This window comes from Ornithorhynchus anatinus, chromosome 3 (genome assembly GCF_004115215.2).
Source record: "Ornithorhynchus anatinus isolate Pmale09 chromosome 3, mOrnAna1.pri.v4, whole genome shotgun sequence".
In the NCBI taxonomy this organism is placed as follows: domain Eukaryota; kingdom Metazoa; phylum Chordata; class Mammalia; order Monotremata; family Ornithorhynchidae; genus Ornithorhynchus; species Ornithorhynchus anatinus.
Window position 1 is genome coordinate 115,085,575 of NC_041730.1, and position 27,480 is coordinate 115,113,054.

The window sequence follows — 27,480 nt, forward strand, 5'->3', positions numbered from 1 at the left end:
AGTTATCTGCAGGCAGGAGACACCTGATAGGGGTTTTGTTTTTGTGCATTCATATAGAGGAGAAGAAAAATAGAAAGGATTTTAAGAAAGTAGAGAAAATTCAGAAGCCATGACCAGAAAGGAGGGATTAAATAGTATTCCTCCAAAGTGCGACTCTATGATAACAGATCAAAGAGAATACAGTGTGCGAAATGCAAAAATACAGGTTCTCTTTTTAATGTCACTCACCCACTCACTTTATGTAAGGGTAGTGAACGTGAGTAGCTCTCTTTCAACACATAAACCTCAGTAATGTGACTGTGTGTGCATTTAAAGTCCAACTAGTTTACCACAGGAACAAGTTAGTGACAATGGCAATCTCATTTTTTTCCATTCTGTATCCTGAATCCAAGTTCCAATGTGCTGTCTTCACATTAGTTAACATATTCTCCTAGCTTAAATAGGGATTTTTACACTTAATTTCCCCTTTTTTTCTTATACAAATAGAAAAAGAGGGGGAGGAAGAAAAAGGCAAACAAAGAAGCCCCTGTATGCAGCTGTCTGCTCCAGGAGTGATATCTCAGCAGAAACCACTGCCACGGAACTATCAAACAACAAAACAAGAAACCACAGCTATGTAGCTACAAACAATGATAATATGTGCTTAAGCAACTCCCTAGTCACAGGAATAGTTTCAGACTCCAAACATGCATGAACTCCTTGCTGCAAATTAGGACATCGATTGCTTCCAATTTTCTTTTATTTTTAGATTTCCCAGGAGGCATTGCCTCAAACAGGACTCAGTGGAAGGAAATTTTCCCATTTCAGGTGCTAGAAGACCATCCCCCTCACTCCCCATTCTCACTTCCCAGTTGTTGAAGAAACGGAAAACAAGGACATTTCTTTATCCTCATTGCTCTTGGAAAATAGTTCAGCGTATTTCCTTCGTGCCTTCAAAATATACGTTCACCCTTGGACAGCGAGCTGCTGCGGACATTTTCAGTGCTCCAGGTCGGACAATGGGGAAAGTTAGGGGAAGTGCAAAGTCAGCAGAATGCAGACTTCCGGGTCTTTGGGATTGACCATTCAGTTCTGCCCAACTTCTCCCTACCAAATTGGTTTTGAGCAAGCTTCCAGGTGAGCAGGTGACTTCAAAGCCACATGGACCGAAAGAGAGGGTTTTCTGATATTGTACTCTCCCGAGAGCTTAGTATAGTGCTCTGCACACAGTAAGCACTCAATAAACACGACTGAATGATTTTTGGCCTGCTGCCTCTCCTTGTCACTGCTGCTAATCACCTCCACTCAACTTGAAAGCAAATTTAGACAGAGTCCAACAGAAATTCCTGGTCTGAGAGACCTCAGAGTCTGGGTAATAATAGTCATAATAATCTTGGAGGTCATTGGTAAGCACTGTACTGAGCACTGGGGTAGATTTAATATAATCGGGTGAGGCCCAGATCAGACGGGGCTCACAGGATGAAGGTAGGGAGTGGGGTTATGGGTCCACTAGGCTAAATCACCTGCACATTAGCATCTGTTATTTGCCTGAATAGAGAGGGTGCTCTTTGTCTGATGAATGTGATTTACAAGCATGGCTACCAACTCCCTGTAGGTTAAGCCCAACTAACTGAGCCTTAATTATGGGGCTTAATTAGGGAAGTAATGTGGCCTAGTGAAACAAGCAGGGCCTGGGTATCAGAAGAACAGGTTCTAATCCCAGCTCCACCAATGCTGTGTGACCTTGGGCAAGTCATTAAACTTCTCTGGGCCTCCATTGCCTCAACTGTAAAATGGGGATTCAATAACTTATTCTCCCTCTTTTTTTGGTAGTATTTGTTAAGTGCTCACTATGTGCCAGGAACTTTTCTAAGCACTGGTGTAAATACAGTGTAATCAGGTTCGACAGAGTCCATGTCCCACATGAGGTTCACAGTCATAATCCCCATTTTACAGATGAGGTAACGGAGGCACAGAGAAGTTAAGTGAATTGTCCAAGTTTACGCAGTGGACAAGTGTCAGAGTGGGGACTAGAACCCAGGTCCTTCTGAAACCCAGGCCTGTGCTCTATCCACTAGGCCATGTTGGTTTCTACTTGGTCTGTGCTCCCCATGTGGGACAGGGACTGTGTCCTACTTAAGAAAGTTGTTTCTACCCCAGTGCTTAGAACAGTGCTTGACGAATAGTAAGTGCTTAAAAAGTACCAGAAAAAAAAATGTTTGCCTGAATTTCCCAGTGAGAAGCCATGAACCAGGGTTTGAGAATTTGAAACTTTTTGTACATCGTACTGAAATGATCTGCATTATTTAACCCATGTTGTTCAATATGGTATTTACTAAGCATTTCCTATGTGCCAAAGCACTGAAGTAGATACAAGATGATCAGATTACAAATAATCCTATTATTTCAAGGAACTCACAATCTGAGAGTCAGGGAGAGCACACTTTCATTATACAGATGAGGAAACTGAGCCACGGAGAAGATAGGTCACTTGTCCAGAGCACACAGTAGGCTAGTGGAAGAGCTGGGACTAGAACCCACATCTCCTGAATCTCAAAGTGATAAAAATAATACCAACTAGAATAATAATAACTATAACTGTTATTTGTTAAGCATTTACTTTGTGTCAAGCACTGCACTAAGCACTGAGGTAGATACAAGATGATCAGGTCCCACGTGGGGCTAAGTAGGTGGGAGTACAGGTATTGAATCTCTGTTTTACAGATGTGGAAAATGTGATACAGAGACATTAAGTGACTTATCCAAGTTTGCCCCAGCAGTCAAGTGGCAGAACTGAGATTAGAACTCAGGTTCTGCAACCCCCAGGCTTGTGCTCTTTCCATTTGACTGTGCTAGCTAACCTTGTAAGCTCATTGTGGGCAGGGAATGTGTCTATTTATTGCTATATCATACTCTCCCAAGCACTTAATACAGTGCTCTGTACACAGCAAGTGCTCAATAAATATGATTGACTGACTGAAAGAAGGACGAGAGACAAAATGGTGGCCACTCCAAATTTATTCTCTCAATGTGATGTGCATCCCTCTGCCAGACTGAATGTTTAATGTTGGTATTTGTTAAGCGCTTACTATGTGCAGAGCACTGTTCTAAGTGCTGGGGTAGACACAGGGGAATCGGGTTGTCCCACGTGGGGCTCACAGTCTTAATCCCCATTTTACAGATGAGGTAACTGAGGCACAGAGAAGTTAAGTGACTTGCCCACAGTCACACAGCTGACAAGTGGCAGAACGGGAGTCAAACTCATGACCCCTGACTCCAAAGCCCGTGCTTTTTCCACTGAGCCACGTTTCAGTTCATTGCGGGCAGGGAATGTGTCTGCTTACTGTTGTATTGTACTCTCCCAAGTCCCTCTGAGGGTCACACCTGGAGAGTTATTCTACCAGTCTTGACTACAGGAGGGAGAGTCAAGCAGAGGCCTACCCCTTCCTTGCTTGGGCAGTGGCTAGCGAGTGGAAGGCAATCTGTTACAAGTCAAAAGTCACCGTGCTGGGCAGCAGCGGCATCAGAGAGAGTCGAGAGTGGAGACTCGAGTTGACTGCCCGGAAGGAGGCAGTTGTAAACCACTTCTGGATTTTTATCAAGAAAACTCTATGGATCCATTCCCAGAACGATTGTAAATGGAGGGGGGGCATTCTGGGAGAGATGTGTCCATGGTGTCACTGTGGGTCGGAGACTACTCGACGGCATAAGACAAGACAAAACTCTCCCAAGGGCTTAATACAGTGCTTTGCACCCAGTAAGAGCTCAGTAGATATGATTGAATGAATGAATGAAGCCCTTGGCTGATTGGAATGTGGAGGTGGAGAAAGAAATGAAATAGGTGCTCCTTGTGGCCCCAAGATCAGGATCTCTGATTTATGGTCCTGGTGACTTAGAGAATCCTCTTTCCATCTGGACATTCTCTCATCACAGTCTGGGGAGCAGTGAGCTACGGTAGCTGCCTCACGTGACTGGGGTGGAGGGGGAGGGGGCCGACTCACATCTCCTGCGTGGCTCAGCAATAAGATGTGCTCAAATCCACCCTCATCATGCCAAGAGACTCTCGCAATTAGGCTAATCTGCTTTACCTCACTGCCAGCTCTGAATCTCCACCACAGTCACCCTTTATTGTTATGTTGGGTTACTAGGACTTTATGGTTTCACACTAGGAGTGGGGTTCTCACCATGGGAGTAGGAGAGGGGGCAGGATGCGGGCAGCTGGAACGTCTGCTGCGCATTGCTAGCTAGACTTGCCCACTGGGCAAAGTAAATGGGCTTTTTTACAAAGTCGGCAATCGCTTAAAGCCTTTTGCCCTTTTAGTTTCCGAGGACCAGACAGATGTCTGTCCCCTACATGTTCAGTATCTTGATTATGTCATGTACCTGACAAAGAATGAACAGTCCTCTAGACTGTAAGCTCATTATGGACAGGGAATGTGTCTGTTATATTGTTATATTGTACTCCCCCAAGCACCTAGTACGGTGCTCTGCACAATCATTGCTCAATAAAAATCCATTCATTCATTCAATCATTTTTATTAAGCGCTTACTGTGTGCAGAGCACTATATTAAGCACTTAGGAGACTACAGTACAATAAGCAGACATGCCTGCCCACAGCAAGCTTACAGTCTAGAGGGGCTGACAGATATAAATATAAATAAATAATTGACAGGTACATAAGGGCTGTGGGGCTGGGAGGGGTGTGAATAACGGGAGCAAGTCAGGGTGACGCAGAAGGAAGTGGGAGAAGAGGAAAGGAGGGCTTAGGATAGACCTCTTGGAGGGGATGTGCCTTAAATAAGGCTTTGAAGGTGGGGAGAGTAATTGTCTGTTGGATTTGAGGAGGGAGGGCATTCCAGAATGAATGAAATACGATCGAATGGCAGTTACTGCTGAAAGTAAAAAATGCAAACAAATTCTAATGGATCAACCATTGCCCCTGCCCTCCCTTGGTACCCACTCAATCAATCATATTTACTGTATTTAGAATTTGGAGAATACAATAAAGTAAGCAGAGATCGTGTCTCTGCCCTCAAATAACTTACACTCTAGTGCGGGAGGCAAACATCGAAATAAAAAAGGAGGTAGGGGAATAAATTGATCAATCAGTGGTACTTATTGAGCGCCTATTATGTGCACAGTTGATAGCAGGAGCACCAAGTGCAAGGATATGTACTTAATTGCTGCGTGGTTTGGAGTTTCGTTTGAGTAGGTGAGTCCTTTAAGGGATACCGATTGAAGTGCATAGATGAAGCAGTGGGATGGGATGTAGTGTGAGGTGATGAGGTCAGGGAAGTCTTCCTGAAGGAGATGTGATTTTAGTAAGGCTCACCCCAAAGTTGAGTGGGTTTTGTGGGGAGAGTGGCCTGCTAGCCAATAATTAATAGCTAATAATAATAATAATTATGATGATGATATTTGTTAGGCATTTACTGTGTGTCAAGCACTGCTCTAAGTGCTAGGGTAGGTACAAGATAATCAGGTGGACACAGTCCCTGTCCCACATCGGGCTCACAGTCCTAATCCCCATTAGGGAACTGAGGCACAGAGAAGTTAAGTGACTTGCCCAAGGTCACACAGTAGACAGGTGGCAGAACCGGGACTAGAACCCAGGTCCTTCGGACTCCCAGACCCAAAGAATGGGGGAGGCAGGGCTACAACTACTGTGACCAAAGAGACAGCAGGCAGTAAGGAATGGAAGACAGGGTCTCCTTGGCTTGACCCCTCTGTCTTCCCTCCCTCCTCTTCCCAGCCACCCCCATTTCCATCCCCTTCCCCCTGAAACATCTCTGACCTCCAGAACATCTGTTTTGAGGATTTTTCTTATAATGGAGCTGAACTCCATTGCTCTATATCTCCTAGAACGAGTCACTGGCTCTATCTCAGCAATCTATAGGTTGTGGGAGGATGGCTTGATGAGAAATTCTGGAGGCTCTAACTGTCTCCCATTGCCCCAGCCCTCTGTGTCTGCCGTGCCCTGCCGAACACTTTGGGAGATAGGATTTTGGGTACTTTTACTGGGTACTGTGGATGAGGAAAAAAAAAAAAGATATAGCAGCCAGAGTTGCAGTGATAGAATTTTTAACTGGAAAATTGAAGCCCAAAGGAGTATGCAAATGAAATGCAAATCCAACCCAGATGCATTTGTGTCTCTTCTAACTATTCACACACCTGGATATAGCTCAGGGGAATATCACAATGGAGACTATTGTTCTAAATGTACCAGGAAATTAGCAGATAGCCACATCGGGAAACAGCATATTGGAGCCCTGTGAACCATGCAATCAAGAATGGGCTCTTGTCCTTTGGAACTAGCCCATTAGCCCCAGTAAGCCGTGGGCTAACTAGTCTACAACCAGAGTTCCTAGGGTTCATATGCTATATTTACTTGCATGATTGCCTCCCCCACGTAATTTCCCTATCCAGATTTTTGAGGAGGAAGCAAAAGATGGTTATTCATATCGTGTAATTGTAAACAGCGATAACGGTGTGAATTGAGGGAAGAAGACGAGCTGGGTCTGAACTCGATAACACAGCTCAGACAGGCTCCAACACGGGAGGGAGTTTTTTCTGTAAAATAGGTGTGTTTAGTGTATTGGGTCCCTATTATATGCAGGAGTAAGAGTGGCAAGTACTCTCTTAGTTCTCCCTCTTTCCTCCTTAATTTCTTCTCTGTTTTCTCTCACTCCCCTTATTGTAGATTTAATTCCTATATGACCTCACTCAATAACCCTGCTCCTGTTTTGTGTTACAGAAATTATGCGCCAAGTGAGAATAAATATGTTACTTGTCCCATCGGTTTTAGATGTGGAATTCCTCTCACCCTCATCGCTCTCTCGCCCCTGCAAACTCACCGCCTAACTGGGCCCATTCATGTCTCACTCACCTTAGACTCCTTGCTCCTGCTGCTCCACACAGCAGCATTCAACTCCAATTCTCTGCAGATCCATCATTCCACAGCCCTGCACATCTTCAAAGCTTTCCTAAAATCCCATCTCCTCCGGCAAGTGTTCTCAAACCAAATCCCAATACTCCAGTATTCTCAAACCAAATCAACCCAATAACCACCTCTAGCACCTGTGTATTCGTTTATTTAAAAAAAGCCCTCGCCTCTTCATGCTACTATGCTAACAGCGTGGCTCAGTGGAAAGAGCCCGGGCTTAGGAGTCAGAGGTCATGGGTTCTAATCCTGGCTCCGCCACCTGTCAGCTGTGTGACTTTGGGCAAGTCACTTGACTTCTCGGTGCCTCAGTTACCTCATCAGTAAAATGGGGTTAAGACTGTGAGCTTCACGTGGGACAACCTGATTACCATGTATCTACCCCAGTGCTTAGAACACTGCTTGGTACATAGTAAGCGCTTAACAAATACCAACATTATTATTATTATTATCAATCTAAGCCCTTATCCTATCCCACCTTGATTACTGTATCAGCCTCCTTGCTGACCTCCCTGCCTCCTGTCTCTCCCCACTTCAGACCATACTTCACTCTGCTGCCTGGATCATTTTTTGACAGAAACGTTCAGGACATGTCACTCAGCTCCTCAGGAAACTCCAGTGGTTGCCCATCCACCTCCCCATCAAACAGAAACTCCTTATCAGCGTCGCTCAGTGGAAAGAGCCTGAGCTTCGGAGTCAGAGGTCATGAGTTCGACTCCCGGCTCTGCCACTTGTCAGCTGTGTGACTGTAGGGCAAGTCACTTCACTTCTCTGGGCCTCAGTTACCTCATCTGTAAAATGGGGATTAACTGTGAGCCTCACGTGGGACAACCTGATTACCCTGTATCTACCCCAGCGCTTAGAACAGTGCTCTGCACATAGTAAGCGCTTACCAAATACCAACATTATCATTATTATTAAAGGCACTCAATCACCTTTCCCTCTCCTATCTTACCTCACTGATTTCCTATCACAGGCAAACATGCTTACTTTCCTCCTCTAAAGTGAACCTATTCATTGCACCTCCGTGTCCTCTGTCTTGCCACTGATCCCTGGCCTACATCCACCCTCTGTCCTCCCTTTCGTATCCTACAGACCACTGCTTTCCTCACTTTCAAAGCTTTATTAAAATCACATCTCTTTCTAGAGGCCTTCCCCAACTAAACCATCACTTTCCCTACTCCCTCTGCTTTCTCTGTCACCCTTGCAATTGGTTTGTACCCTTTATTCCCTCACCCTCAGCCCCATAGCACTTACGTGCATATCAGCACTTAGAACAGTGCTTAGCGCTTAGAACAGCGCTTAGCTCCTAACAAATACTACCGTTCTTATCCAAAATTTATTTTAATGTCTATCTCCCCCGGTAGGACCCTAAGTTCCTTATGGGCAGCAAACATGTCTACCAACTTGGTTATATTTTCTTTCCCAAGCACTAAGTTCAGTTCTTTGCACACTGTAAGGTCTCGATCAATATGACTGATTGAGTGATTATAAGTGCTTGCTGAGTATCAAGCATTGTGCTGTGCTTTGCAATGAGTATGCTGTAGATACAACAAATTGGACACAGTGCCTCTCCCACAAAGGGCTCTCAATTTATGCCCATCCTAAGCCGTTGTGTCTGTACAGTTCAACATTTAACTTGTCTCCCTTGTTAGAGGGCAAGAAACACATATCTTGAGATCGTATTCTCGTGAGCATTGATGCTCAGCACTCAGTAGGTACTCAGTAAGCACCACTAATTGAATGTTGTTTGGCTGTCTTTTCAGCCGCCGACTTGCCTGAAGTTCCCCTACATGAAGCATGAAGATGAAATGGAGAGGCAAATTCTGAGTGACCCCTCTTTCTGGCCCCTCCAGCCTAGTAGGATCAGCCTCCTTCTGTGGTCTCGCTAGTTGGCTTGGATTTGAAATAGGAATCTCTAGTTCCCTACATCTCCTGGGGTAGGCATTGCCTTCTCAAACCCTGGGCCTTGCATTTCCAGACTTCCCAAGGAGATCACACCTTGGCTCCCCTTCTTGAAAGAGGCAGTTTCATGTACAGGCAGGAGGGCTCCTTTCAAGGTTTGGGATCAAATCTGAAACTTTCAGTGTGGCTCTGGGGCCAGAGGAAAACTGTGCATTGATAGCCCTGGAAAAAGAAGCAGTTCTGCCTCTTTCCAAAGTATAGTACGTTTAAGCTCCTGTTTAGGGAGGAAGTGGGTATGGTTTGGGTACTCTGGATTCCTTGCTCCTGGGTACTTTTATTGACACTGGCAGGACATTTTACAGATAAGTATAACTAAGGCTCAGTTAGGGAAATTGTCCCATCTGAGGTCACACTCAGAGTTTGTGGCAATGCTAGGGATGGAAGCCAGGAGCTTCTAATTATGTGACAGGCCTATATCATGCTATCTCGTGATTAAGACCAGTGGAGTAATTGAGCCTCTGGAAACAACTGACAAAAGCTAGTATTTGTTGTACTCCTCATCCACACTCTTTTCATTCTGGAAACACCTGCCAATCTGTCTGCGTCTGTGGCAATTACCGTCAGTAATCACATCCTCATAGAACAACAAGTGCTGTCACCTTCTGGGGCATGTTAAACCATTCGTTTCCAGGCCATGATATTATTCATTTATTCATTCATTCAATAGTATTTATTGAGCGCTTACTATGTGCAGAGCACTGTACTAAGCGCTTGGAATGTACAAATCGGTAACAGATAGAGACAGTTCCTGCCCTCTGATGGGTTTACAGTCTAATCCGGGGAGACAGACAAGAACAATAGCAATAAATAGAATCGAGGGGATAAACATCTCATTAAAACAATAGCAAATAAACAGAATCAAGGTGATGTACATCTCATTAACAAAATAAATAGGGTAATGAAAATATATACAGCTGAGCGGATGAGTACAGTGCTGAGGGGAGGGGAAGAGAGAGGGGGAGGAGCAGAGGGAAAGGGAGGAAAAAGGGGCTTAGCTGAGGAGAGGTGAAGGGGGCGGTAGAGGGGGAACAGAGGGAGCAGAGGGAAAAGGGGACCTTGGAGGAGGTGAGCTTTAAGTAGGGTTTTGAAGAGGGGCAGAGAATCAGTTTGGCGGAGGTGAGGAGGGAGGGCGTTCCGGGACCGCGGGGGGACGTGGCCCGGGGATCGACGGCGGGATAGGTGAGAACGGGCGACGGTGAGGAGGTGGGCGACAGAGGAGCGGAGCGTGCTGGGTGGGCAGTGGAAAGAGAGAAGGGAGGAGAGGTAGGAGGGGGCAAGGTGATGGAGAGCCTTGAAGCCTACAGTGAGAAGTTTTTGTTTTGTGCGGAGTTTGACGGGCAACTACTGGAGGTTTTTAAGAAGGGGAGTGACATGCCCAGAGCGTTTCTGCAGGAAGATGAGCCGGGCAGCGGAGTGAAGAATAGACTGGAGCGGGGAGAGAGAGGAGGAAGGGAGAGCTTACTTCTCAGCCATTTGGGGCAAGAAGTGCATCGGAACTCATGACCAGCTGGACACTGACTTTGGCCAGAGTGACCACCAACTTGCTTGCTGATTAACTTTCAATTCCCACAGGATCAGAGGGACAGGGGAATCCTAATAGCTAATTTTAAGGGACTCTCTCAATAGCCTAGTATAGTGTTCATTAAGTACTTTGGACTGGGGAGTTGACTGCTGCCATTTCCTGCCAAACTTAGCCCCCATAATTTGTCAAGTGCCTTTCGATTATTTTGAGAGAGTCACAAAATCTTCTAGGGAAGTTGTTTCTCTTTCCAGACACTATGCCTATGGAGGAAAGCTGGCAAACGAGGTTAGCGAAATGACGAAGGGGCAACCAGTCTACATGGAGTACAGCAGTTGTCCCAGATGATCTGTCTTCACAATAAACCACACCTAAACTGTCCTAGGCCAGTGGGGTTTCTGATGTGGAGATGTGGGAGAAGTTCAAGATTGGGGTTGGTCTTTTCTATAAAAAGAAAATCTCCCCAAGCAGACCTGCACTTTCTAACCGATTGATTTTCTACCTGACGCTCTGTGGTAGATAGCACTTCATGCACCAGCTACAGAGCAGTTGCAGTTTGAACTTTCTCTCTAATGAACTGTGATTGCACAATGGAACACCACATTATGCTGCCTGTCTTTCCCAGCGCGTTTATCCTCTCATCAGTGTACGATTTTAGCGATTCAAATATATGCCTGGTGACATCCACCAATGTCCTCCCGTGTCCTGGCTGCTGCCGCTGACCTGGCAGGCTTCTAAGGAGCTAGACGGTGCAGTTTTTCAGAAAGCCCCTTTCAAGCTGGCAGGGAGCTGGAGCCAAACTAGCAAGGCACACTCATTGCTCTCAGCCCAACTTGTTATGCAATTAATTTGCACCAGAAACGGAGTATTTACAGGCCAATTTGCAACCCGTAAACTGCACAATGGCACTCGGAGTCATTAAAAACAGTTCACCTTCATTACAAACACAGTTGGGATCCAGGGAGTTCTGTTTGTGAGTGTGAATTACAACAAGGTTGTTGTCATGAAGACGACTTCAAGAGGGATTTCTCTCCTGGTCTGAGTTTAACTGACAGGGGAAAATGACTTTTGGGCAATAAGGTAAACACACCTTCCCAGAGAGGAGGGCATCTACATACCTCAGATGGGTAACACACGCTCCATTTCCTTTTGAAAATATAATATTTTGGTCCATCAAAGAACTAATTTGATGGCAGTCAAATTGTTAGCTTTTGTTCTAGCTGCAGTTTATGGCATTTTCCTTCCTAGCAGATGAACTATTTGTTAAGGGATTAGGGTGCCATTTTCCATGCTTTTCAGCTTTAATAAGCAGACAGGACTGTCAAAAACTGTTTTCCCGTGGTCTGAAGTAACACAGATAGCATTTAAAATATTTGTTGTATGCTCACAAGCACCTAGTGCAGTGTTCTGCATGTATAAAGCCCTTATTTATTCATTCCTTCATTCGTGTTTATTGAGCACTTTACTGTGTGCAGATCACTGTACTTTGCCCTCGGGAATGTACAATACAACAATAAACAAGACACATTCCCTGCTCACAATGAGCTTACAGTCTGGGGGTGGGTGGGGAAAGACAGACATGACTATACATAAATAAAATTACAGATATAAACATAAGTGCTGTGGGGCTGGGTGGTGGGGAGAGCAAAGGGAACAAGTCAGGGTGACGCAGAAGGGAGTGGGAGATGAGGAAAGGAGGGGCTTAGTCTGGGAAGGCCGCTTGGAGGAGATGTGCCTTCAGTAAGACTTTGAATGGGAGGAGAGTACTTGTCTGTTGGATTTGAGGAGGGAGGGTGTTCCAGGCCAGAAGCAGAACGTGGGCTAGAGGTTAGTGGCGAAATAGGTGAGATCAAGGCGCAGTGAGAAGGTCAGCACTAGAGAAGTGAAGTGGGTGGGCTGGGTTGTAGAAGGAGAGAAACAAGGTGAGGTAGGAGGGGGCAAGGTGGTGGAGTGCTTTAAAGCCAATGGTGAGGAGTTTTTTATTCGATATGAAGGTAGATGGGCAACCACTAGAGTTTCTTTAGGAGCAGGGTGACTTGTCCTGAATGTTTTTGTAGAAAAATGATCCAGGCAGCAGAATGAAGTATGGTCTGGAGTGGGGAGAGACAGGAGGCTGGGAGATCATCAAAAAAGCTGATGCAGTAACCCAGGAGGGATAGGATGAGTGATTGTATTAATGTGGTAGCATTTTGAATGGAGAGGAAAGGGTGGATTTTAGCAATGTCGTGAAGGTGGAACTGACAGGATTTAGTGATGGATTGAATATGTGGGGTGAATGAGAGAGGAGTAAAGGATAACGCCAAGGTTATGGGCTTGTGAGAGAGGAAGGCTGGTGGTGCCATCTACAGTGATGGGAAAGTCATGGGGAGGACTGGAATTTGGAGAGAAGATAAGGAGCTCTGTTTTGGATACGTTAATTTTGGGCTGACGGGAGGACACCCAATTGTATTTATTGTGCTTTTACTGGCTGCAAATCAGATCACTTTGTTCTTGATCCCCATGAAACTGGTCGGCCAGTATTCCTTCTCTGTGGTGACAGTGGCAAATTGTTACTCCAGGGAAAAGAGCAAGGCTCTGGGAATTCAAAGATCTAGGTTCTAGTCTAGCGTCTATGAATAGGAGAATGCGTAAATTCTGGCATCTATGAAACAGGGCTAAAATACTTGTCCCTCTGCCCTCTGAGACGACAAGATTTGTGTAGGGCAGGAAATGAGTTAGATTTGATTATCCTGTATGGCCAGTGTTTGTCACGTAGAAGTGCTAAATAGCCAAGACTGTTATCATCAAATCTTTAAGGGACCCCCATAGTTAGTGGGTGGCTAGCAGAAGTAGAGCCAACGGTAAAGATTGGGAAGAATAAACCACAGAGATAAGAAGAGTAGGAGGAGAAAACTGTGTCAGAAAAGACAAGGTTCGATAGGGTTCCCAGGAGAAGGGAATGGTTTACAGTATCGAAGGTAGCCAAAAGATGGAGGAGGATTAAAACAGAAAAAAGACCATTCACTTTGTTGGGGTCACTGGTGACCTTGAGGAAAGCAATGTCAATGGGATGAAGGGGGCAGAGAATGGTTTGTAGTGGTTCAATAAGGGAGTTGGTGGATAGGAAATAGAAAAAGTAGATATAAATAACCTGTTCAGGAATCAATCTAACAACCCAATCAATTTATTAATTATTTATTGAGTCCTTACTGCGTGCAGAGCTCTGTTCTGAGCTCTTGTGAGAAAACAGTAGAGTTTGTAAGAAATTTGGGTAGGAATGGGTGAAGGGAAATGGGGTGAGAGCTGGAGGAGTCTGAGGAGTTGAGAGGCCATTTTAAGGAGACCAGGCAGATGAGAATGTTTGAAAGTCTGAGGAAGGATCCATCTGAGAGTGGGTGGTTGAAGATGGCAGTCTAGGAAAGAAATAGAGAGCACACAGATGGCTTTAGAAGGTGGGAGGGATGGAGTGGGAGGTGCAGGTAAAGGAGGTAAATGAGGTAAATTTTGAAAACATGCAGGTGACCTCCACTTGAGAGAAAGCCAAGAACAATGAAATAGTTTAAGTGGAAATGGGAGGGACCTGAGTAGTTGAGGGAGAGATTTTGGAGACATCACAACTGATGGTTTCAATGCTGTTGGCAAAATAGCTGGCAAGGTCAGCAGGGGTTAGAGAAGGTCAGTCAGTTGGTCGAATTTGTTGAGCACTTACTGTGTGCAGAGCTCTGTACTAAGTGCTTGGGAGAGTAGAAGACAACATAAGCACATTCCCTGGCCACAACAAACATTGTAGAGGGAAAGACAGATTTTAAAATAAATAAATTAACAACAGATATGCACACAAGTACTGTGGGGCTGGGAGGGGGAATGAACAAAGGGAGCAAGTCAGGGCAACAGAGAGGGGAGAGGGAAAAGAGGAATGGAGGGCTTAGTCAGGGAAGGCTTCTCAGAGGAGTTGCGCCTTCAATAAGGCTTTGAATTGGGGGAGAGTAATTGTGTGTCGGATAGGAGGAGGAAGGGTGTTCCAGGCCAGAGGCAGGACGGTGTTCCAGGCCAGAGGCAGGACTTGGGCAAGAGGTCGGGAGTGAGATAGACAAGATCAAGGTGCAGTAAAAGGTTAGCATTAGAAGGGATGGGGGCCGGGCACTGGAAACTTTGGCAGGGACTTATGGGTCGGAAATAGATGATGGGGATGATGGGAATGGATGACGGAACTTTGCTTCATGGAAGAGACGGCAGGATCACAGCAACTAAGGGTGAATTTGAAATGGCCCAAGTGGACCTGGTGCCTGGATTTCCACCAACAGTACTTTGTAGCATGAGTGCAGGAATGGAGGAACCGTACCCTGCAGGTGATCCAGGAGTTCCTCGTGTGAGATCAGTGGACGGACAGGAGAGTAAAAGAGTTTAGTTTGGTGGAGAGTGTGGTTTTAAAGGTGTGGATTTGTGCACAAGAGAGGGGTGTTAGGTAAGGGAAGTCTCAAGGGACACAATGGCTCAGATTAACTGGATCGGGTCTATAGACTGGACATCTCTGTAGGGGTCGAGAATGGTTTTGCCAAGAAGGGTGATGTGGAAGAGAGGCAGGCAAGAAATTTGCTTGAGGTTGCATTAAACTGTGGAAATAAACAGAATGATAACAAGCCTCTGGAGTCCCAGAAAAAACATCATGGCAACACTGACATTCAGGTTACCTCAATGCTCCATGGTGGATTCAGACCGCTGGAATAGCTCTGCAAACAAATACCCCCATTTGGCCAGGTGATCATCCCACAGAAGATATTCTAGGTAGTGGACCAAGTGAAATCAGCCTTCTTGATAGTAGGTTTTCACTCAGCAGAAAAAAATGTTGTTCATCCTGGTGACTGGGTAAAGAACTAGTTGCAAGGCTGAGATTAGCTTCTTTATCCCAGAAAGTCTCTATTTTACTACTTTTAATTATTTTCCACATATAGACACCAGGAGAGTACATCCCTTCACCTACCCAGTAACCCCAGGGATTAGGCCTCATCCAAAGTCTGGTTTATCCAACGTTCGCTGGCTTTTATGAAACCTCAGGCCTTGACAAGAACCTCAAAAATCATCTAGCCTATACCCCTGCCTCCAGGCCAACTGCCTAACCCATCCCAGATGGAACATGTCCTGGCAAAAATGTGGCTCCCAGTTTTCTGGGGGTGAAGCGAGGAACAAAAAGGAGAAAAATTCAAAATTGTTTATTAAAAGGTCTCAAAAGGCTCATTGGATGTGAAATAGCTCCAGGAAAGAAAAATCAATATTTTGACGATCTAAGTGTAAATGATTCAAAAACATATGGATCATATTTCCCCTCCGATGCACATGTTTTTTTTAAATTAACAGAAAAATTGCTCAGGGCAAAATCTGTTTATGATTTTATTGACCTTCAGCACCTTTGAAAAGGATGCTCACCAAATCCAAGTAATGGCTAAGTTTGAGTCACGGGTGATGCATGTGTATGCCTTATGCATGTATACAATGAGTATATGTCTCTAAGAATCTCCATGTGTCTGGATTTGTGTGTACACACACCCTTAGGCCCGCACAGCTGAATGCCCCTCCGCCCCCCTCCCCCCCACTTATATGCACATACGTACGCATACACACTTCTAAGGCAAAGAAAATTTACTAATCTGGGTTATTTTACAAAACACCCAGAACTAATTTTAAAATTACTAGGATTTGGCAAATCCAAAAGGTGTTAACTCAAACCCGCATGCATTTCAAGGGAAATTTAATTAAAAAAAATGTTTTCCTAGTTAACTGGAAAACTGTGCTAAGCAATAAAGATTCTTGTTTGAAAGTAATTAAGAGAGATAAAAAACATGCAGCGACCCTTGTCAACACTGGCAAACAGACAAATGAGCACTCCCTGGCTCCGGCCAAATGGCCACAAGTGAAATGAAGCTGTAGCGGCCCATTGACAATCTCAACAAAACCCTCTGATGTGTCTTCTCTGCCCCATACAGTCCCACTCAACCCTGCTTGAACCCTTCTAGTTGCACATCTTGACACTGTTCAATATCTACCACGGGGACTTGGTTTGAGCAGGCGATGGATGAATAGGAAGGGATTCAGCATGGAAGCAGGATGGTCTAGTGGAAAGAACATGGGCCTGGGAGTCAGAAGTGGTGGGTTCTATTCTTAGCGCTGTCACATGTCTGCTCTGTGACCTTGGGCAAGACACTTCACCTCTCTGTGCCTCAGTTACCTCATCTGTTAAAAAAAAGTCGGTATTTTTTAAGCACTTACTATGTGCAGAGCACTGTTCTAAGCGGTGGGGTAGACACAGGGTAAGCAGGTTGTCCCGCGTGAGGCTCACAGTTAATCCCAATTTTACAGAAGAGGTCACTGAGGCACAGAGAAGTTAAGTGACTTGCCCACAGTCACACAGCTGACTAGTGGCAGAGCTGGGAGTTGAACCCATGACCTCTGACTCCGAAGCCCAGGCTCTTTCCACTGAGCCACGCTGCTTAAAAGGGGACCAAGACTGTGAGCTCTATGAAGGGCAGGGACTGTGATTAACTTGATTACCTTATATCTACCTCAATGTTTAGAGCAGCGCTTGGCACATAATAACGTTGGTACTTGTTAAGCGCTTACTATGTGCAGAGCACTGTTCTAAGCACTGGGGTAGATACAGGGTAATCAGGTTGTCCCACATGAGGCTCACAGTCTTAATCCCCATTTTATAGATGAGGCAACTGAGGCACAGAGAAGTTAAGTGACTTGCCCACAGTCACACAGCTGACAAGTGGCAGAGCTGGAATTCGAACCCATGACCATAGTAAGTGCTTAACAAACACCACAATTATCCTTAGCTGTTGGGTGAATAGGAAAAACTCAATGATGGTGCTCACTGTCCAGATGGAGAGCGAATTGTTTCCTGACTCCTTGAGCTTCCATCCGTCAATTAATCGATCATATTTATTGAGTGCTTACTGTGTACAGAACACTGGACTAAACTCTCACAATCCCTGCCCCACAAGGACTCCCAATCTATGGTATCCCCATTTTACAGATGAGGAAATGGAGGTCCAGAGAGATTAAGTGATTTATCCAAGGTCACCCAGAAAGCCAGTGGCAGAGCTAGGATTAAGACCCATGTCTCCTGACTCCCAGTCCTGTGCTCTTTTGAATACTTTGTAATTCGTAATGCTTATTTCACCCCTAGAAATTATGTGTTTATACTCATCCTAAGAACTTGTGTATATGTGAATAATAAATTTGTAAATGCCATTACTTATTCCAATTCCACTAGTTGTGAATATTTTTGTCAGTCTCCCCTGTTACAGTGAAAGCTACATGTGGGCAGGGAACGTGTTTTATGGCTAACGATAGTTCTTTGCATCCGCTGGGTGCTTAATAAATTTCCGTTACTATTATTACTACTACGTTATAGTCTGGGTTTCTGAAATACAAGATTCATTCATTCATTCAATAGTATTTATTGACTGCTTACTATGTGCAGAGCACTGTACTAAGCGCTTGGAATGTACAAATCGGCAACATATAGAGACAGTCCGTGCCCACTGACGGGCTTACAGTCTAATCGGGGGAGACGGACAAACAAAAGCAATAGCAATAAATAGAATCAAGGGGATGAACATCTCATTGAAACAATAGCAATAAATAGAATCAAGGTGATGTACATCTCATTAACAAAATAAATAGGGTAATGAAAATATATACAATTGAGTGAATGAGCACAGTGCTGAGGGGAGGGGAAGGGAGAGGGGGAGGAGCAGAGGGAAAGGGGGGGAAAAGAGGACTTAGCTGAGGGGAGGTGAAGGGGGGGTAAAGGGGCAGCAGAGGGAGCAGAGGGAAAAGGGGAAGCTCAGTCTGGGAAGGCCTCTTGGAGGAGGTGAGCTCTAAGTAGGATTTTGAAGAGGGGAAGAGAACCCCTCTTCAAAATGTTGGACCATCTTGTGCCTGGACTTTGGGTGAGACATTGACAGTGGTGCAGAAGACTTACCCCCCTGGAAAGAAGCAGGATCGCCTAGAGGAAAAAGCCTGAGTCTGGGAACCTGGTTTTAATGTTGGCTCCTCCATTTGTCTGCTGTGTGTCCTTGGGCAAGTCACTTCACTTACCTGTGTCTCATTTCCTTCATCAGAAACATGGGATTCAATACCTCTTCTCTCCCTCCTACTTAAACTGAGAGATGTGTGAGACCTGATTATCTTGCATCTACCCCAGCACTTAATATAGTCCTTGGCATATATTAAGCAGCGTGGCTCAGTGGAAAGAGCACGGGCTTGGGAGTCAGAGGCCATGGGTTCGAATCCCGACTCTGCCACTTAGCTGTCTGACTGTGGGCAAGTCACTTAACTTCTCTGTGCCTCAGTTACCTCATCTGTAAAATGGGGATGAAGACTGTGAGCCTCACGTGGACAACCTGATTACCCTGTATCTATCCCAGCGCTTAGAACAGTGCTCTGCACATAGTAATAATAATAATAATAATGTTGGTATTTGTTAAGCGCTTACTATGTGCCGAGCACTGTTCTAAGCGCTGGGGTAGACATAGGGGAATCAGGTTGTCCCATGTGGGGCTCACAGTCTTAATCCCCATTTTACAGATGAGGGAACTGAGGCACAGAGAAGTTAAGTGACTTGCCCACAGTCACACTTAACAAATAGTAAGCACTTAACAAATACCAACATTATTATTCTATATTAACCACTTAAGAAATGACATCATTATAATTATGATGAGGCTGGCTAATCGTATAAAGGTAGCTCACTCACAAGTGTTGAGATTTTTGGTTGATGGGCCAAGAAGGCGGAGCCCTCAGTGAGGGAGTCAATTTAGGGGAAGGAGAGGGGTGTCTTGGGAGATTTCTTCTCTGTGTCCCTCCCTCTCTAGTAGGTGATAATGGGGAAACAATGAGGAAATATATCCTCCACTGGGAAGAGATTAAGTTTCTTTAAAGGCCAGATCAAGTCAGGACATTTAAGGTCTCAAAATGGGTGAAGAGCCTTGAGTTTCAGGAAGGCAAAGTATTGTGAATCTTGAATGGTGTGCACTTTCATTCATTCATTCATTCATTTACTCATATTTATTGAGCACTTATTGTGCGCAAAGCACTGTACCAGGTGCTCGGGAGAGCACTTCACAAAAGCCAACTGTAAGATAGACAGGAGGTAGCTTTAGATTTGTGGACTTGGAGCATTTGGTTTTTGAGCTCCATGTGGGACAACCTGATTACCTTGTATCTACCCTAGCGTTTAAAACAGTGCTTGATGCATAGTAAGCACTTAACAGATACAGTCATTATTATTATTATTAGCCTTATATTCAGCCCTGCAACATTTATGCACATATATATGTTATAAATTATTGATTTTTATTAATGTCTTTCTCCCCGACTAGACTGAAAGCCAGGGCATGTGTCTACCGGCTCAATTATGTTGCACTCATCCAAGTGCTTAGTACAGTGTTCTACACACAGTAAGCACTCAGTGCCTACCCCTGATGATTGGTTATAAGTCATAAAACCTGCATTGTTCTGATGGAAACAGAAATCCCCACAGAGATTCCCCGTACACCTGCCAGAAGGCCAATACTGAAGCTGAGAATGGACCAGAATTGTAAGATCTTTCCACCCAGAATTCTGGGTAAATTCTGGGAACATCCTAGAGGTTAGAACATGGGCCTAGGAGTCAAATGGACCTGGGTTCTAATCCCGGCTCTGCCACTTGTCTGCCAAGTGACCTTGGGCAAATCCTTCAGTTCCCTCATCTGTAAAATGGGGATTAAGACCGTGAGCCCCATATGGGACAGGGACTGCATCCAACCTGATTAGCTTGTATCTGCCCCGACACTAGTATGGTGCCTGGCACATAGAAAGTGCTTAACAAATATTATTTTTTTAAAAAAAGATTACTAGGATGTGGAGCCATTGGGTGGGGCTTCCAGGAACCAGGCTTCTAGGGATTAAGGGATCGCTTATGGGTTTGGGAGTGTGGGAGAAGTACCTAAAGGGACGCTCAATCCATAAAACACCAAAGAAATGCCCAAATGGTCTATGGAGTAGTTTAACCTTGCAGTTAATGCCTCGGAGTAAGGTACGCTTGGACGTGCCATTCTCTCCCTAGTAAACACTTGTCAACGTATACCAACGTGGCCTAAAAGAGAGAGCATAGGTCTGGGAGTCAGAAGGACATGGTACCAATCCTGTCTCTGCCAGTTACTTTCTGTGTGATCTTAGTCATGTAACAACTTCTCTGCACCTCAGTTTCCTTAACTGTAAAATGGGGATTCCTGTTTTCCTTCCTAAATAGACTATGAGCCCCATGTTGGAAAGGGACTTTATCCAACCTAATTTAATTGTACCTACCCCACTGCTTAGAACACTGTTTGACACTTAGTAAGCACTTAAATACTACTAAAAGAAGTCAACGGAAACATTCCTACGGTATCCTGTTTAATAGGGAAAACAGGAATTCAAAATGTTGCCCGTTTGTTGTTGTACTGGACTGTTTATTGTTGTAAGGTACTCTTCCAAGCTCTTAGTACAGTGCCCTGCACACAGTAAGTGCTCAATAAATATGATTGATTGAATGAATAAATGACTTGCCCGGAAGATAACGCCAAGCAATATGATAGGGCAGTGACAGCTGGCTCCACTTCAGGGAAGGAAAATAGTCATCAATCATTCAGTCATATTGATTGGGCCCTTACCATGTGCAGAGCACTGTACTAAGCATTTGGGAGAGTACAATATAAAGGAGTTGGTAGACATGTTCCCTGCCCACCATGAGCTTCCATTCATGTAGACTCCCCTGAGGTCTGCAGTTGCTGATGAGGTAATTGCTGCCCCCAGCCTCACCCACTCTTTCCCAGATCCCCAATTGCAGTTTAAATTATTTTGTCCCTTTTACCCCTCCCTCCTCCTCCCAGTGGGTCCCTCACATCCCCTCCAACCTCTCTCCCCAACCTATCTCCATTCCTCCCCTTGTGGCCCCCTAGACCACCAAAGTCACTAGACACAGACCAGGATGGGCAGGGAGGGAAGAGAGAGGAGGGCAGAATTTCCATTCTAGGTTGCCATCCTTGATCCACCTCAATCCCTTCAGGCTATTGTTAGGTCAAGGGTTGGCAAAGCCGTGAAACAGGAAAAGCATTCAAAAATGGGCGATCTGGATTTTGTGTGTGTGTGTGTGTGTGTGTGTGTGTGTGTGTGGTGGGTTAACCTGGTCATGCATTGTGAATTTTCAGAAGAGTTGTCAGAACTAGATTACTCCCATCCAAGGAAAAGTGGGCTACCCTGTCATGGCACCATTAGGGGTTTTTTTTATTAGAATCTATGTTCAGTGTCATTAACCAAACTGATGGATCCCACCCCTGAGGCAGATGGATTATTTTCTTTATGGTATTTAAGTGCTTACTATGCATCAAGCACTGTTCTAAGCACTGGGGTAGATACAAGCTAATCAGGTTGGACAAAGTCCATGTCCCAACTGGGGCTCACATTCTTAATCCCCATTTTATAGATGAGGGAACCGAGGCACAGAAAAGTTAAGTGACTTGCCCAAGGTCACACAACAGACAAGTGGCACAACCAGGATTAGAATCCAGGTCCTCTGAGTCTCAGGCCCATGCTCTTTCCACTAGACCATGCTGTTTCCACTAGACCATGCTGTAGAGAAGCGGCATGGCTCAGTAATAATAATAATAATATTATTGGTATTTGTTAAGCGCTTACTATGTGCTGAGCACTGTTCTAAGCGCTGGGGTAGGCATAGGGGAATCAGGCTGTCCCACGTGGGGCTCACAGTCTTAGTCCCCATTTTACAGATGAGGGAACTGAGGCACAGAGAAGTTAAGTGACTTGCCCACAGTCACACAGCCGACAAGTGGCAGAGCTGGGATTCAAACTCATGAGCCCTGACTCCAAAGCCCGTGCTCTTTCCACTGAGCCACGCTGCTTCTCAGTGGAAAGAGCCCAGGCTTGGGAGTCAGAAGTCATAGGTTCAAAACCCGGATCTGCCACTTGTCAGCTGTGTGACTGTGGGCAAGTCACTTCACTTCTCTGTGCCTCAGTTACCTCATCTGTAAAATGGGGATGAAGACTGTGAGCCTCACATGGGACAAGCTAATTACCCTGTATCTACCCCAGCACGTAGAACAGTGCTCTGCACATAGTAAGCGCTTAACATATACCAACATTATTATTATTATTATTTCATGGATGGATAGATATTGAATGACTATATTTTACAAAGGTGACCAAGACACCAGGGATGGTTTTACAAGGGGCTCTGCTATGGCCCATCTTTGATTCTGGCCTCCTAGAATTGGTCTCTCAGGGGACTTCATACACTGATGAAGGACATGGGGATGAGAGTTGGGGGAGATGGTGGCTGAGAGGGGACAGGAGTAACAACTTGGATTTTAATGCCATCCCTTAGGCAGAACAATCCTGCCCAGTTTTCCGGAAAGACATTAGAAGGCCGCTTTCAGCACTCGGGCCCTTGGTTCTTTGATTTTAAGCGAGGGCCTTGTTATCGCTTCAGGTGGTACCATTGAGCAGCTGAAGTTGCCCGTCAGCTGACGAACCCAGCTTCTTCTCAGTGCAGTGCAGGGAAGGCAGGTGCTCGAGGAAGCTCACATAAACGCCTCAGGAACAAAACCCTCCCCTTGGAAACCCTTAGCCCAAACCCTTCTGACAAATAAGTGGCTCAACTGCTCATTAATTTGCAGATCTGAGTATAATAATAAAATGCTCTTTTAAAATCAGGACGTGGTGTGAGTGACTGCTTTTTAAGGTCTTAATAAGGATCATTAACTGCTTATGAAAGGTTTTATAAACATTTGTTAAACTCCTGGACCAGCAAACATTGAAGTTTCACAGCTCCCTGAGATGTCTCAGTCACTAGTAGCAGGCTGAAATGGAAGAGCAGGATGTAGTTGAAAATTGATAACTCCTCCAGCCTCCAATATTCAATATACCTTGGCCTCGTGCTTGAAAAACTTTGTCCTCTGAGTTTTCTTGAGTTAGCTCAGCCTAGAGTCAATGGGATTTTCTCCTTTGCTGGATGTTTCCTGTTTACTCTCAGGGATGGGAAGAGAAAATAGGCTTAAATTTCAGCAAAGGGGATTTAGGTGAGGCAACAAGATAGAATTCCTGCAGAAACAGGGCCAATTCATGAACACCAGAAGTACTGGGTGCCAACCCTATAGAGGTCAGCATATCCTAGGCCTTGGTCCCGGATCAATTCCAGAGAGCTGCTCTGACCTCTAGACTGTGAGCAAATTGTGGACAGGGAATGTGTCTACCAACTCTGTTGTACTGTACCCTCTCAAGCACCAAGTATAGTATTCTGCACCTGGTAAGTATTCAGTAAATAAATAATGAATAATGATAACATTTGTTAAGCGCTTACTATGTGCAAAGCACATTTCTAAGTGCTGGAAAGGATACAAGGTGATTAGGTTGTCCCTCATGGGGCTCACAGTCTTAATGCCCATTTTACAGATGGGGCAACTGAGGCCCAGAGAAATGAAGTGACTTGCCCAAAGTCACACAGTTGACAAGTGGCTGAGATGGGATTTGAACCCATGACCACCAATACCACCAATAAATACCACCAATAGATTGATTGATTGCCAAGAGCTGGGGTGAGAGGCTATACACTCTTGTGTGTAGAACACATGACTGAAAGCTCATTTGGGGCAGGGAATGTGTCTTTTTATTGTTGTATTCTCCCAGGTGCTTAGTACGCAGCATGGCTTAGTGGAAAGAGCATGGGCTTGGAAGTCAGAGATCATGGGTTCTAATCCCGGCTCCACCACTTGTCAGCTGTTCGACTTTGGACAAGTCACTTAACTTCTCTGTGCCTCAGTTACCTCATCTGTATAATAATGATAGTATTTAAGTGCTTACTATGTGCCAAGCACTGTTCTAAACTCTGGGATATATACAAGATTATCAGGTTATCCCACTTGGGGCTCACAGTCTTAATCCCCATTTTACAGATGAGGTAACTGAGCCCCAGAGAAGTTAAGTGATTTGCCCAAAGTCACACAGCTGACAAGTGGCGGAGCCGGGATTAGAACCCACATCATCTGACTTCCAAGCCCGGGCTCTTTCCACTAAGCCAAGCGGCTTCTCTAAGATTAAGATTAAGACTGTGAGCGTCAAGTGGGACAACCTGATTACCTTGTATCTACCCCAATGCTTAGAACAGTGCTTGGCACATACTAAGCACTTACCAAGTGCCATCATCATTATTATTACAGTGCTCTGCACACAGTAAGGGCTACCTAAATACGATTGAATAAATGAACGGATTGCAGTGCATAGCTGTTTTCCTCATGTAAAGGGGATGCAGGGATCCCACTCTAGAATGTAAGCTCACTGTGGGCTGGGATCATGTCCACCAACTCTGTTATATTGCTATATCATCCTCTCCCAAGCACTTAGAACAGTGTTCTCTACATAATAAGCATTCAACAAGTACTGTTGGTGCAGGGGTCTCTAGGGAAGCCCGACTCCTATATTTAGATTGTCTTTTGATGGCACCTTTCGTCAGTCAGTCAGTGATATTTATTGGGTGCTTAGTGTATGCAGAGCACTGAGCTAAGCACTAGGGAGAGTACATTATATCAATATAACATACAGGTTATCTGCCCTCAGGGAGCTTACACTAGAGAGAGCTTATAGTCTTTAGACAGTGGTCACCCAATCATTTGGGTGACATTTCATGCCCTACGCTGAGCATGCCATATGACGTAATGACATGACCCGAACCATTTTTGAAAAAGTCTCCCAGAGCCTACAGAATCTGTCTTGAGTCATCCTGAACTCGCCCTGACCTCTTGAGTTTCCCCTCCCTGGTCCCTCTGACCACGAAACAGCGGGACCTAGTGGATAGAGCACGGGCCTGGAAGTCAGAAGGACCTGGATTCTAATCCTGGCTCTGCCATTTCTCTGTTGTGTGACCTTGGACAAGTCACTTCACTTCTCTGTGCCTCAGTTCCCTCATTTATACAATGGGGATTAAGATTGTTAGCTCTAGGTGATCCAGGAACTTTGTCCATCCTAATCATCTTGTATCTATCCCAGCACTTAGAACAGTGGCTGGCACAAAGTATTATTATCACAGGCACAGCTTCCAAACTATGGACCACAGCAACAACAGCAGTAGCAAGAGCTCGGCAGGAAGATGGTAGGCTGTCAAACGTACAGAAAGCACACCTAAATGAATCCTGTGCCGTTTCTTTACCAGACAAAGGCAAAGACCAGCTGAAAAGGGGACTGTGCAGCAGACAATCTGAAAATGGCCATCCTTCCCGGACCCCACCCTGCAATCCAGGCCAGGTTGTATTGCACTTTCCCAAGCGCTTAGTATTGCCATTGTTCTCATCTGTCCATCTCCCCCGATTAGACTGTAAGCCGGTCAAACGGCAAGGACTGTCTCTATCTGTGGCCAATTTGTTCATCCCAAGCGCTTAGTACAGTGCTCTGCACATAGTAAGCGCTCAATAAATAGTATTGAATGAATACAGTACTTGGCACAGAGAAAGCACTCAGTATATATGATTGATTGAATGAATGACTGAATAATATGATAATTCAAGCCTCTGCCTACTTCTCACATATAGGGTTGGAACAACTTGAGAGTTATTTTTAAATGATCCAACTCCTGAACCTTGGAGTGAGAGCAATGTGGCTTAGTGGGAGATTCATTCATCCATTCAATTGTATTTATTGAGCACTTATTATGTTCAAAGAACTGTATTAAACCCTTGGGAGATTACACTATAACAACAAACAGACACATTCCCTGACCACAACAAGCTCACAGTCTAGAGGGACTATGGGCCTGGAAGTCATGAGGAGCTGAGTTCTAATCCTGATTCTGCCATATGTCTGCTGTGTAACCTTGAGCAAGAAACTTCATTTCTCCGGGCCTTAATTACTTCATCTGTAAAATGGGGATAAAGACCCACGTGGGACAGAGACTGTGTCCAAACATTAACTAGTATCTACCCCAGTGCTTCAAACAGCGTTTGGCACATAGTAAGCACATAACAAGAGCCATAATTATTATAAGGAACCCACACTTATGCTGGTTCTCTAATGGATCAGGTATCCTGGACAATATCAGCTCTCTACCACAGGGAAAACAGAGCAGCAGCAAAGCCAGGAGACGAGGTTTATGTTAGGTAATGTGTGGACTGTACTCAACCACTTAGTATAACTCTCTGTGCACAGTAGGCACTTAATAAATCTCACTGATATGCCTGGATATTTGGTTGTGTGTGAATGTGTGTGAATGAGCGTATGTGCTGTGTGACCTTGGACAAAGCCATTTAACTTCTCTGGGCCTCTGTTCCCTCATCCCCAAAATGGGGATTAATAATAATTATGGTATTCGTTAAGCACTTACTATGTGGCAAGCACTGTTCTAAGCACTGTGGTAGATACAGGGTAATCAGATTGTCCCATGTGAGGCTCACATTTTTTAATCCACATTTTTACAGATGAGGTAACTGAGGCACAGCGAAGTTAAGTGATTTACCAAAAGTCACACAGCAGACAAGTGGCAGAGCCGGGATTAGAACCCACGATTAAGACAGTGAGCCCTATGTCGGTCAACCTGATTACGTTGTATCTACCTCAGGGCTTAAAGCAGTGGTTGGGACATAGTAAGCGCTTAACAAATACCATAATCATTATTTATGTGTATCAAGGGCATGGGGCTGGGAGGCTAGTCCTGTCTCTGCCACTTGCTTGCCGTTTGATTGGGAGCAAGTCACTTATTTCTTTGCGTTTCAATTTTCTCATCTAAAAATGGAGGTAAAATACCCGTTTTATCTCCCTTTTAGAATATGAGCCCCCAGAAGGGCAGGCACTGTGTCACCTACTTCAGGACTTAGCACAGTGTTTGGCATAAACCAAGCACTTAATAAGCATCATCATTATTATAGTCAGTAGTACTCATTGAGAGCTTTCCTACTGTGTGCAGACTATTATACTAAGCACATGGGACTGTACGGCAGAAGGAAAGGAACAGGTCCCTGCCCATAAGACACTTGCAATCTAATGGGAATGAAGGGTGGGAATATATTGTTC